This window comes from Helianthus annuus, chromosome 2 (genome assembly GCF_002127325.2).
Source record: "Helianthus annuus cultivar XRQ/B chromosome 2, HanXRQr2.0-SUNRISE, whole genome shotgun sequence".
NCBI lineage: Eukaryota > Viridiplantae > Streptophyta > Magnoliopsida > Asterales > Asteraceae > Helianthus > Helianthus annuus.
In genome coordinates, this window is record NC_035434.2 from 164,235,066 (window position 1) to 164,246,744 (window position 11,679).

Below are 11,679 nucleotides of genomic sequence, written 5' to 3' on the forward strand. Positions count from 1 at the left end.
TAATCGAACCGGTGTTGGTATGTCGTCTTCTTGCCGAACGTTTTTAAAATTGTGTAAATGTTAGATATATTTAAAAACACACACATACATACTAGCTTAAAGACCCGAGTATTACACGAGTTTGTATAATATAAACGATGTAATTGAAGTATTTTTATTAACATACGGCAGTTCACACAATTAACTTAACTTTGTCACAAAGACTGGGAGGGCATAGCGTTACGTGGAAGACACATCAGCAGCTGTCAGAAAAGTGACGTGGTACTTAAAAGCGTGAGGGGTGAGATGAGACATGGAAGGGTGGCGTGGTGTGACACGTGGCATACACTTTTTTTAATTATTTTATAATTAAATATGAAACAAATCTATTAAATTAAAAAAAAACATTAATATTATTTAGATATATAACATTAATTAAAAAACATAAACATAAAATAAAGATTACATAAGGTTAAAAAAATACATAAGCTTAAAAAAATACATAAACTTAAAAATTTCTTATTTACTTTTTAAATAGTTTGGTATTCTTAGAAATAAACCATGGCTCATACAAAAACGTCGTGTAAAAGTATTATCATCATATGTTGGGTTGGGTGAAAAATAGTCACTTACCAATAACCCATGTGCGGTAATTCGATCACATACTATATATTTTATAGCCGTTCTACGATTCTTTCCACCAACCAATCCAACTTCACCACGTCACCCACCACAACTCCTCCACGTCAGGCGAGATCTTGCCGCCCCCTCCCCCACACCAACCACAATACCGCCTCCGAGATGGTATTCCGGTGTGGTTGTGGCTTCCACGCCTCGACACTGTATAGTCTTAGAATTGAAGCGTTTAGTTGTAATGTAATAACTAGAGAAATTGGCCTGCGCGTTGCGGCGGGAACTCGACCGCTATTGGATGGGTTTATGATGGTATCGATATGATATCGACACTTGGTTTAAAGTCATGATATGTGCAAAAGAAAGCGTTTTACACTAAAACCCATAAAAACCAATACGGATATTGGTTCCTTAGTAACAATACCAAAACTGATAAAAGACCATAACGAACATCGAGGGCCAAAAGGGGTGTTTGGCGATAACATTAAGAACCCTAGTATGGAAAGGTGGTGCAATACCTCATTCTTCACCACCACCATCTTTGGAATGCTTAAAGAGAGAAAGAGAAATCGGTTCGACTACATACTCCACTCTAGTTACGATTTTGCTATGGATAACACCAATGTGTAATGCTTTTCGCCTGTGCGCCTTGTTCGAGTTAATTTGGGGTTGCTTTGGTTTGGTTTCGTGAGGAATATCGATAAAAGAATGGTTTACACATAAAGCTCACATTTTCAAGAAAAGGTTATGCATGGGAACCTTTTTTTACATTATGAGTGCATAAAATTAGCACCTTGATTTGTTTTTAGATTTGGAATCCATAGCCACCATCACATGCTCAGATTATGGTTTTTGTGAGGAAGACAGGTACGTTGCACGTTAGTTTGAGCGTGTAATGGACTTTGTGCGCAGCAGTTTGCGCTTAGATAGTTTACTTTGTTATGTATTGCGCATAATAATAGTTTGTGCTTGCTCTTAAACGATACCATGCTTCAAGCGCCACTTAAGTTTGCACGTTGGCATAGTTTGCGCATATTAGTTTGCATATGGACCATGGGGCACAATGCTGACATTGCGCTTGAATGTTTTAACCAAGTTTGGCTTTGGACTCCGGGTGTTGCGAATGAAGAAACACGTAACTAATTTTAGTGTTAATTAGTTTGGTTTATGTTTCAACCATAAAGGTTAATCTTCTTTGGTTTCCTGAGCTCCTTAATGACCGGATGATCCTGCAAGACAGAAACACCGTTAGCTCGTTAAGAGGGGAATATGGGGGTTTCCCTCTTAACCAGACTCCGGCGTGAGAATAAGTATCTGCTTTGAGGAGATTATAGTGAGTTAAGAGTGAGAGTAGAGGGAATAGAATGAATCAACCTGTGAACTAAGGTCTCTATTTATAGCCGGAGAGGTGTAGATGATGTGGGCTGATGGGCCTTGGGCCGGAAGGCGACAACGTAGCGGATATACTCCTTGTCTCACTGGTGTCGACCGTTAATGGCTTCTAGAAGTTTTCCGGTGCTGGCGCACCGTGATTGGAGCCACGTGTCACTGCTGTCGGCCTCGTTGCCCCTCTGCCATCAGCAGGTAAGTGGAGGTCGTGGGACAGATGTCTCTGCCCTGTGATTGGTGCCACGTAGGTGTCCTTGAGTACTTTTTGTATCCTACACGTCAGACGATCGTGGAGCACGATTGAGCAGGGTCTGAAGGACGCGGATTGGCTCTTTTTATCTGCCACCTGTACCTTTTGTACTTTCTGAAGTGGTCATGCGCTACAGGTCCTGCGCGGCCTTTACTGAGCACGTAACTAGCCCGCGCAGGATTATAGTTGCTGAAGACTCTTATTTAGGAAGCTAAGTGTTGAGATGAATGTTCTTTCTTGTTTAGACCCCGCGCGAGGTCAGTCAATGCTGGAGTAGCCCGCGCGAGGTTGTGATTGAACCTCTTGTTGATTAAGGAGTATGGCCATGTGCGCGACCTGTAGGAAGGTCTGCGCGGCTTTTTTGGGTCCATACCCCTTCAAGTCCCCCCAGTCCAGTGCTGCACCATGCGCAAAGTAAGTGGTTGGAGCTCTGGACTTATATAAAGAAGAAGTTAAAGCTTTGAAAGTGCTTGCTTGATCCTGGCTGATGGCGCACGTGTAAATGTTGGTAACTACGGCGCGACTACCAGGTTGGCTCTTGGTGATTTACTAACTTTTGCTTGACGCGCGCAGGGTTATTGGTCAATTGTTAATGCTGCGCGGCCTTAGTATCTTCTGCATGAAGTTTGTAGTAACTTTAGGCGGTAAAACCCTCGAAATTTGAATTCTGACGGGTTGGTGCAAATGTCGTTGATGGCGACGCTTGAGTTGACTGCTGACACTGCTGTCATCAAGTTGTCTCTGACTGTTCAGCTTTCCGTCAGGCAAGTGAGGCCCACGCGCGCGTGCTAACCGTCACTCCGATAATCCCGCCTTACGTGGCGTTCTGTGATTGGCCACGCGCGTGGTGATCTCGACACGTTTACCCATCGCATTAAATGCGATGGGTATATATATCCGACTAGACGATGTAAAGGATTACTTTCTCTTCAATTGCTCCCATTTTCTCTCCTTATTTCTTACAGATCTTCAAATCTTCAAGTAGTCAGTAGCAGATCCTTGAAGAATCTTCATTGTATCTTCAAAACTTCTTTCGGAATTTTTCGACGTTTAAACTCAAAACTCATGGCTGAAGAACATCCTGAAGACAATCCTGGTGAAGAAGGTCCTGTTCCCGTCCTTAAGTGGGATCTAGGGCTGTTCGAGCAGATTGTTCGGAGTTTCCGGTTCCCACCAGAATGGGATGCCAGGTATCCCAGTCAGAATCAGACAGCCGCTGATGCACCGCCGGGGTACATCACGTTGTTCGAAGATTTCTTTCATCAGGGCAACTTCCGGTTGCCGGTGACGAACTTTATGGCCCACATTCTTCAATTTTATGGGTTTCATATCTCGCAAATGAGTTCTCCTGGGATGGTCAGGGTTCAACACTTCGAGTTCCTTTGTCGATCTCATGATATTGAACCTACTGTGGAAATGTTCCGAGTATTTTATCAACTGATCAGAAATTTGGGTTTTTATTCATTCGCCAGTCGGGGAGCTGCGAAGAAGATCCTTCTGAATCCTCCTAAGAGCTTTCATGACTGGAAGCCAAAGTTCTTTTTTATTCGCGAGGAAGTGATACCGATCGCCATGACCTTCCGCGCCTGGTCTGAGCCTATTGTGAAGGAGGATCTGCTGATTCCTAAACAAGAGAACTGGTATCTGAAGCTTACTGCCACTCCCAACCGAGTGTTTGGTGAGAACGTCCTGGTAGCGGCGCGAATGAGTGATCAGTTGCCGGCGGATAGTAAGGATGTTCCAATCTTGAAGTTTGATGACAAAGGTTAGTCACTTACTCAATCTCTCTGACCTCATTGTTTTGTAACTTGTGCTTATTTGTGTAATTGCGCGTGTAGAGGGGAAACTGTACCAAGCTGCCTTCCCTACTTTCGGAGGGTCCATGGGCGCGCACCCACTTAGAGCGGGGGAGGAATACTGGTATGACCAGATTAAAGGTCACTTCATGTACCCAGTTGCTGATTCTTTTGCCGATCCACCTACCTCAACTGAAGGTGCGCATATTCCTAACCCTCGTCCTCTGCGCGCTTTGACTTCTGCTGGGAAAGAGATTGTTTATCTTTCCTGCGAGGAGTCTGTCGGATCTTCCAATGGGGAGTTAAGTTCCTGGTCTACCATCTTTGCAGGTGTGTTGCGCGATTTGGGTATTGACTCAGAGGAGAAGAAAAAGAAACCTAAGAAGAAGAAAGTCATCACCATAGATGCTGATGTTACCAGCAAGAAAGGTGGTAGCAGCCGCGCAACTGCTGGTGTTGCTGATAAAGGTACCCTCCGTCTTCGTCAAAGTAACTTAGAAGATTACGTTATTATCAGTGACTCACTTGAAGGTTTATCGCGCGTAGGCGAGAAGAAGGCGGGAGCTGCTGGTTCAAAGAGCTCAGGGAGCGCGGGTTCTCGCAACCCTGATGCTGGGGCCACTCCGTCTTCTTTCGCGCATGAAGAAGAGGATGACGAAGAGGAAGTAGAGGAGGAAGAGCCTGCCGTGCAGTTGATCAGGAAAAGGAGCAGGGAGGCTGCGGTTGGTGCCTCTATGATGTCAAGGACTGGTGGCGTCCCTCTGATCGGGAAAAAGAGCAACCTGCACTCTCTGTCCAAGTTTTCCCCTGGTTAGTTTCTTTGTTACCCTGTTTTTCTCGCTGTCCCAACTATTTAACACTTCATTTTTGCAGAGGCCAAAAAGAACCCTCGGAGCCGGCGCAGAAAAAACCAAGGTTACCATCAAACCCTTCAAGGGTACTGATTCTCAGAAGGAGAAAACAAAGGCTGGCGAGAATCCTATTGAGAAAGAGATGGAGAAAAAGGGGCCTGTTGACCAGCCTCCTACTGAACCCAAGGAGACCGAGGTTACTGCTGCTATTCCTCTTGAAAAGGCGCAGGGTCCGGAGGAAGTTCATATCACCGGGCTTGACCAGCCCATTCATGAGAGGGGGAAAGATCCGGAGGTGAAGAAACCGGTGAAACCTATGTCAGCTGATGCCCCCGTTAAAACTACTCAAGTAGCCCCTGCCGGTGGTTCTGGTTTTGCTGTTGATAAAGAAAAACTTGTTGCTGCTGGTGGCGCGAGCTCTGGTGGCCCTGGAGGTTTTATGCCGCAATCTCCTATCGGTCCAAAAGATACTATCGGAGATTTGTATTACAAGACATATACCGAGGAGTTGCGCGGCAACGCTCCACACCAAGCTCCCTGGGGTCTGAAGCAAAGAGATACGTTCAAGGATTTCTCAGCATGTCGAGAATGGTTCTTAAATTCCTTCACTCCTGGCGAAGTGAATCGCCAAAGGGCGCGAACCCATGATGGATTGTACCAAGCCTACATTGTTGGAGAGGCCAACACTCGCGCTGCCAATCACCAGATTGTGCGTGAATGGCGCACAATGGTCAAGGAGCGGACTGATTGGGAAAAGTATCATGACCGCCTGTTGAAAGAAGTGAAGGATTATGAGACTGCCAAAGCTGCCTTTGTTGAGGAAAAGGCAAAATTTGAATCTGATAGGAAATCAGAAGAGTGGGGTCGTGAAGGCCTTCGTGGCAAACTTCGTGCGGCTGAGGAGCTATTGTCCAAGGAGCGCGATGAGTTCAAGAGAATATGTGAAAAGGACAACCAGCGCGCGTATGCGGCTCGCAACAAGATTATAGAGCTTGAGGGTAAGGTTGTGGAACTGACCGGGAAGGTTGAAGATGCGCAAGCGGCGAAGGAGAGTGTTGAGGTTTGTGACACGTTTGCCTTCTCCCTTTGTGTTGTTTGTATAGTGTGTCTGAGTCTTTTACCCCTCGTAGGTTGAGCTGGCGGAGGTGAAGTCGCAGCTGTCAGGAAAAGACAAGGATCTGGTCGCCAAGGACGTCGAGATTGCCGAGCTAAAACGTCGCCTACAAGAGCAGGTTGACAAAAGTGAGTCCTTGGAGATCGATCTTGAGGCTGAAAGATCGAAAGTTGCTTCTGCTGAGGACGCCAGGCAAAAGGCTGAGGAGGCGCGTGCCATAAGCTCGTCTGCCCTGAATGTGGCACAAAATAACTATGCTGAGGTTCACGGTATTGTTGACACGCTGTCCTCGGAGGCTGAATGGATGCGTGGCAGGGGATTAGTGCTGGTATTGTTCTCTTTTTAACTTGTGTTTTATTTAGTAAAGCCAATTTCACATTCGTTTCTTTTGCTGTAGATGGCCAACTCGATTTTGAATGCTGGGGAGCTAGACGCGACTGTTGCTGCTCTCATAGATGCCTCGCACGCGGTTGGTCACCGTGGAGGTTATCTTGAATGTGCGCAGCATGCTGAGGAGATTTTCGGGCAGGAGTTTGACACAAGTCACTGTTCGGTGGCTGATGAAGCTAATGCGGAGTTGACTCGTGTTGAAAGTGCGTACGATCATCTAGCTCTGCCTGTGATGGATTTGATCACGAAAGCTTTAGAGCATGATGACTGGTGCTCTCGCTTTAAGGCTATTCTGGACCCACCAGAGATGGTTGAGTTATCTGATGAAGAGGAGCTGGCGGGCGATGGTGGTGATGGTGACGGTGCTGGTGACCAGCATGACGATGACAAACATGACGACGACGATGATGATGGTCACGAATGAATAGATAGGCTTTTGTTCCTTGTAGTTTGTTTCTAGGTTTTCAATGTAACTTCTTGCGCGGTTGCGCTTATTTTGGATTTAAACTGATGGTAACTTGTTACGTTTGCATGTAATTATTGCGCTTCTTGTTAAATGTAATGTTTTGTTTGCTTTTCTTGTCCAGTTACAATTATTGCACTGTTGTTAGAAACTTTGGTTAAGTTAGCACGGATAAATGTAAGTGTGGCTCTTGTGTGAGTGTAACTGCCCGGTCTCGCGCTATGCTCGCGGAGGACCTTGGAGGCGTAACTCAAGAGCTCGTAATTTACTGAAGTGTTTTCATGCTAATTAAAAGTTTAACATGCATTTGTAACGTAGAAGTCATTATGGTAAAAGAAAACATAAGGAATATGCTTTCATTTATTTGAGAAACAGGCGCTTAGGCCAACGTACATCGTAAACTAAAAGGGGCGTTTAGCCAACATAGAGATTAGTGAGGCGCATGGCCAACATAAGAAGGTAAAGGCGCAAGGCCGAAGGTAGTTACATAAAACACTTGTGCAGTTGTTGCGCATTCCACGTGTGCGGGATGATGTATCCATCCAGAGTGCGCAATTTGTATGCCCCTTTCCCTAGCACTTCATGCACCAAGTATGGGCCCTCCCATTTGGGTGCTAGTTTTCCTGGGCGTTCAGCATTTGAAGCTTCGTTGTCTCTGAAGACGTATTCTCCTGGAGTGAAGGTACAAACGCGAACTCTCGCATTGTAGTACCTCTCCAGCTGTGTTTTGTACTTTGCTTCTTAAATACGCACAATGTCACGCCTTTCTTCCAGTAAATCTAGGTCGAGACGGCGTTCTGCTTCATTATCAATCGTGTTGATTGTTGTCAAGCGCGGTGAGGGGAGTCCAACTTCAGCTGGGATAACTGCCTCGGAGCCGTATACGAGGCAAAAAGGAGTTTCGCCAGTGCTTCTCTTCGGCATGGTTCGATGGGCCCACAGGATGCTTGGGTGCTCATCTACCCAACCTCTTCTCTTTGTGCCCAGTCGGGCCTTTATCCCCTCGACGATACTTTTGTTGACACTTTCCACCTGACCATTGCCTTGAGGATGCGCAACGGAGGAGAAAGTGTGCTCAATCTTCATCTCCTTCAACCAATCCTAAAGATCTTCAGAAGCAAAGTTGGTACTATTATCTGTGATGATTTTGAGTGGGAGACCAAATCCGCAAATGATGTGTTCCCAGATAAACTTGCGCACCATCATTGCAGTAGTCGAGGCAAGAGCTTTGGCCTCCACCCACTTAGGAAAATAATCAACGGCCACGATTATGAACTTCACGGCTCCCGGGGTGTCAAGGAAAGGTCCCACCATATCAATTCCCCACTGCTGGAAAGGCCAAGCAGTGGATACAGGGATGAGATCATTCTTCGGGCGCAGGGTCTTCGGGGAGTGTCTTTGACATGAGTTACATTTGTGCAACTCCCTTAGATCATCGACATGCATCCCTGGCCAGTAATAAACAGCATTCATAATCTTCGCGACAACCATGCGTGGTCCTGCATGGATGCCGCAGATCCCTTCGTGAATCTCTCTGATCAAGTAATTCGCGTCTTGGGGGTCTACACAGCGCAATAAGGGCCCCAAGAAGGACTTTCGGTATAAAATACCACCATTCATTTCATTGATTTGACTAGCGATCAGGGGTGAATCGACATGCGCTTGTAGATTTTGAGCTCCCATTTTTATGGTGAGGCGCAAGCCTGCCAAGAATGCCTTATATTCTGCCTCATTGTTGATGTTCATGAAATCCAACTTGATGGCGTATGTAAATTCATTCTTCTCGGGGCTTACTAGGCGCAACCCTGCTCCTGCGCCGTCCTCATTTGATGCCCCATCAGTGTACAGTAACCACAGCTCATTAGATGTGTCTCTTGTTGGAGTCTCAACAATGTCACAATCTTTGATTTTTTCCACTGGGACTTCTATGACGAAGTCTGCTAAAACTTGACCCTTGATGACTGGGCGCGGCCTGTACAAGATGTTGTGGCCCCCCAGCTCGATCGCCCACTTTGCTAACCGCCCAGACGTCTCTGGTTTTTGCAATATTGTGCCGATGTGAAAGTTGGTAAGTACCGTGATTACGTGCCCTGTAAAGTATCTGCGCAGCCTTCTAGAAGCATGAAGCAGCGCCAGTACCAACTTTTCCATTGTTGAATATCTCGTTTCTGGATCAGTAAGCACCCTACTGACATAATAAATTGGAGTTTGAACTCCGTTTCGTTCTACCATCAATACCGACCCTACTGCCTTATCCGAAAAAGATAAGTACAGTATGAGTGGCTCTTTCTCATACGGCGGGGTCAGGGTAGGGAGCTTTATCAAACATTCCTTCATCTGCTGGAATACGGCTTCTACCTCGGGTGTCCACTCAAATTCTTGCTTCTTTACGCAATTGCGCAAGGTGCTGATAAAAGGATATGACTTTGCAGCGTGATTTGATTGGAAACGGTTTAGCGCGGCTAACCGGCCGGCTAATCGCTGCATCTCCTTGATTGTTTTTGGTGACGGCATTCGTCTATTGCTTGAACCTTCTCTGGGTTTACTTTAAAGCCGCCATTTGTAACTATGAAGCCCAAAAACTTCCCTTCTTCCATACCAAAGGAACACTTGGCAGGATTCAACTTCATGTTCACACTTCTCAACGAGTTGAATGTTTTCTCGATATCCTTTAGCATTTGGTCCTCTTCGGGACTCTTGATTACCAGATCATCGATGTAGACTTCGATGTGTTCCCCAATATCTTCCGCGAAGATTTTGTCCATCAGGCGCTGGTATGTCGCGCCGGCATTCTTGAGACTGAACGACATTTTTGTATGACAGAAGATGCCGAGATCGGTTCTGAAAGCTGTCTTGTCTTCATCTTCGAGTTTCATTTGAACCTGGTGGTACCCCTTGTAACAATCTAGAAAGCATTTCCATCTGTACGGTGCGAGAGATTCTTTCTTCTTGTCGATCTCAGGCAAAGAGTAGCAGTCTTTGGGACATGCCTTGTTGAGATCGGTATAATCGACGCACATTCTCCATCCTCCATTTGACTTCACCATTACAGCTTTTGCCACCCAACTCTGATAGCGCACCTCTCGAAGGATTCCCGCTTTTAGGAGCTCACATACTTGCTTGTTCATTGCTTTGGTCTTATCCGCTCCCAGACTGCGCCTTCTTTGTACTTTTGGTTCAACGGAAGGATAAGTGTTTAGACAATGCTCTGTGACGTCGCGCGGGACACCGGTCATGTCTGTCGGAGTCCAGGCGAAAATATCCATGTTTCGGAACAAAAGCTGTTTGAGGTGCATTCTGATGTTTGACGAGATAGCGTGGCCTATCGTCACCGTTTGCTCGGGGTATTTGCGATTTAATACCTATTTTTATGGTTCTGTTGTTGAGACTTTTAGCACTTTTGTCGGGCGCAACTCATCTGCCGACATTACTTCCTTTTTTGCATAATTAATTGCCACCCCCGTCTTGGTTGGAAACCCGATTGCTGAATGGGGGGTGGAGGTTACCATGTTGAGCTCTCCTTGGGTTTCTCTCCCAATCAAAACGTCATGCCTTGATTTGACAGGCATTACCATGAAGTTGACCATTGTTGTTCTTGATTGCTTCCCGTCAGAAAGCGTGTGGGGGAAGCTGATTTGGCCTAGCGGGAATGTTGGTGCAGTCATCTGTCGTCTTCGTCTAATGTCGAGTCCGGGTTTCGTTGCGGATCTGATTAAGCATGATGTCATCATGTTTAATGATGACATCATACTTGTAATATCATCACAATATGATTATCTTCAAGACATCAGTAAACGACAAAGTTCATTTGGATTTGAAAGTTAATTGTGACTATTTGATGATTGGACCATTAAAAGGTCCAATGAAGTGCTTTCATATGAAGGTCCAATGAAATGATTCTATTTGAAGGCCTAATCAATGAAACAGTTCACGTGAAGACAAATTCAAATAGAAGGGTTCGCTTTTACGGTATTTGAAGGTTTGCTTTTATTGAAAGTCATGTGGTTCGCTTTTATGGATATTTGTATGGTCCGCTTATGTGGTTGTTGTCATTATAAGCGAACCAGTTTTAGTATAAATAGGTTGAATGTCATTTTATTTGTAAAGGATTCCAGATTTGATACCGAGGTATTGCCGGTGTTCCTTGTAACTGTAAACGCTGTAAAATCAATATACAAGAGGTTTAAAGTGTGATTCAAGCTGTGTACACGTCCGTTTCTTTGTTTCCGCCTCTGAAACGGATTTGAGCTCTTCCGAACGACTCGTTTAGGTCGCGACACGATCCTACAATTGGTATCAGAGCCAAGGAGGAAGAGATCTCGCAAAAACAGCTCGTTTTCATCATTTTTTCTGCTTCTACACCTTTCTTTTTCGAAAAAAACAGAACTTTTTACGGTCAGAATTGCTTTAAACTCACACAGTGTATGCGTAATCATGTATTAACAAAACCTGGAAGATTTCAGAACTAAAATCGGCTTAAAATCGATTCAAATTGAACTTTCGCTTGAAAGTTGTTCGTTCTTTGCTGACGTCATATAGATTCGTTTATAAATACCAAGGTTCGCTCAAATGGTTTCATAGTTCTTGGTCCGCTCATAGTGACAATTGAGGTCCGCTCATAGTGACAATTGAGGTCCGCTCATAGTGACAATTGTAGTTCGCTCTTAGTGACAGTTAAAAGTCCCACTTATTCGGTCCAATAGTTCCGATTCAAATTGACATACCGCTTGAAAATATGTTGGCTTTTATTTGAATCTGACATTTATTTGAAAAGGTTCATCGAGTTATGCGATACATTTAATGAGGTTGATCAG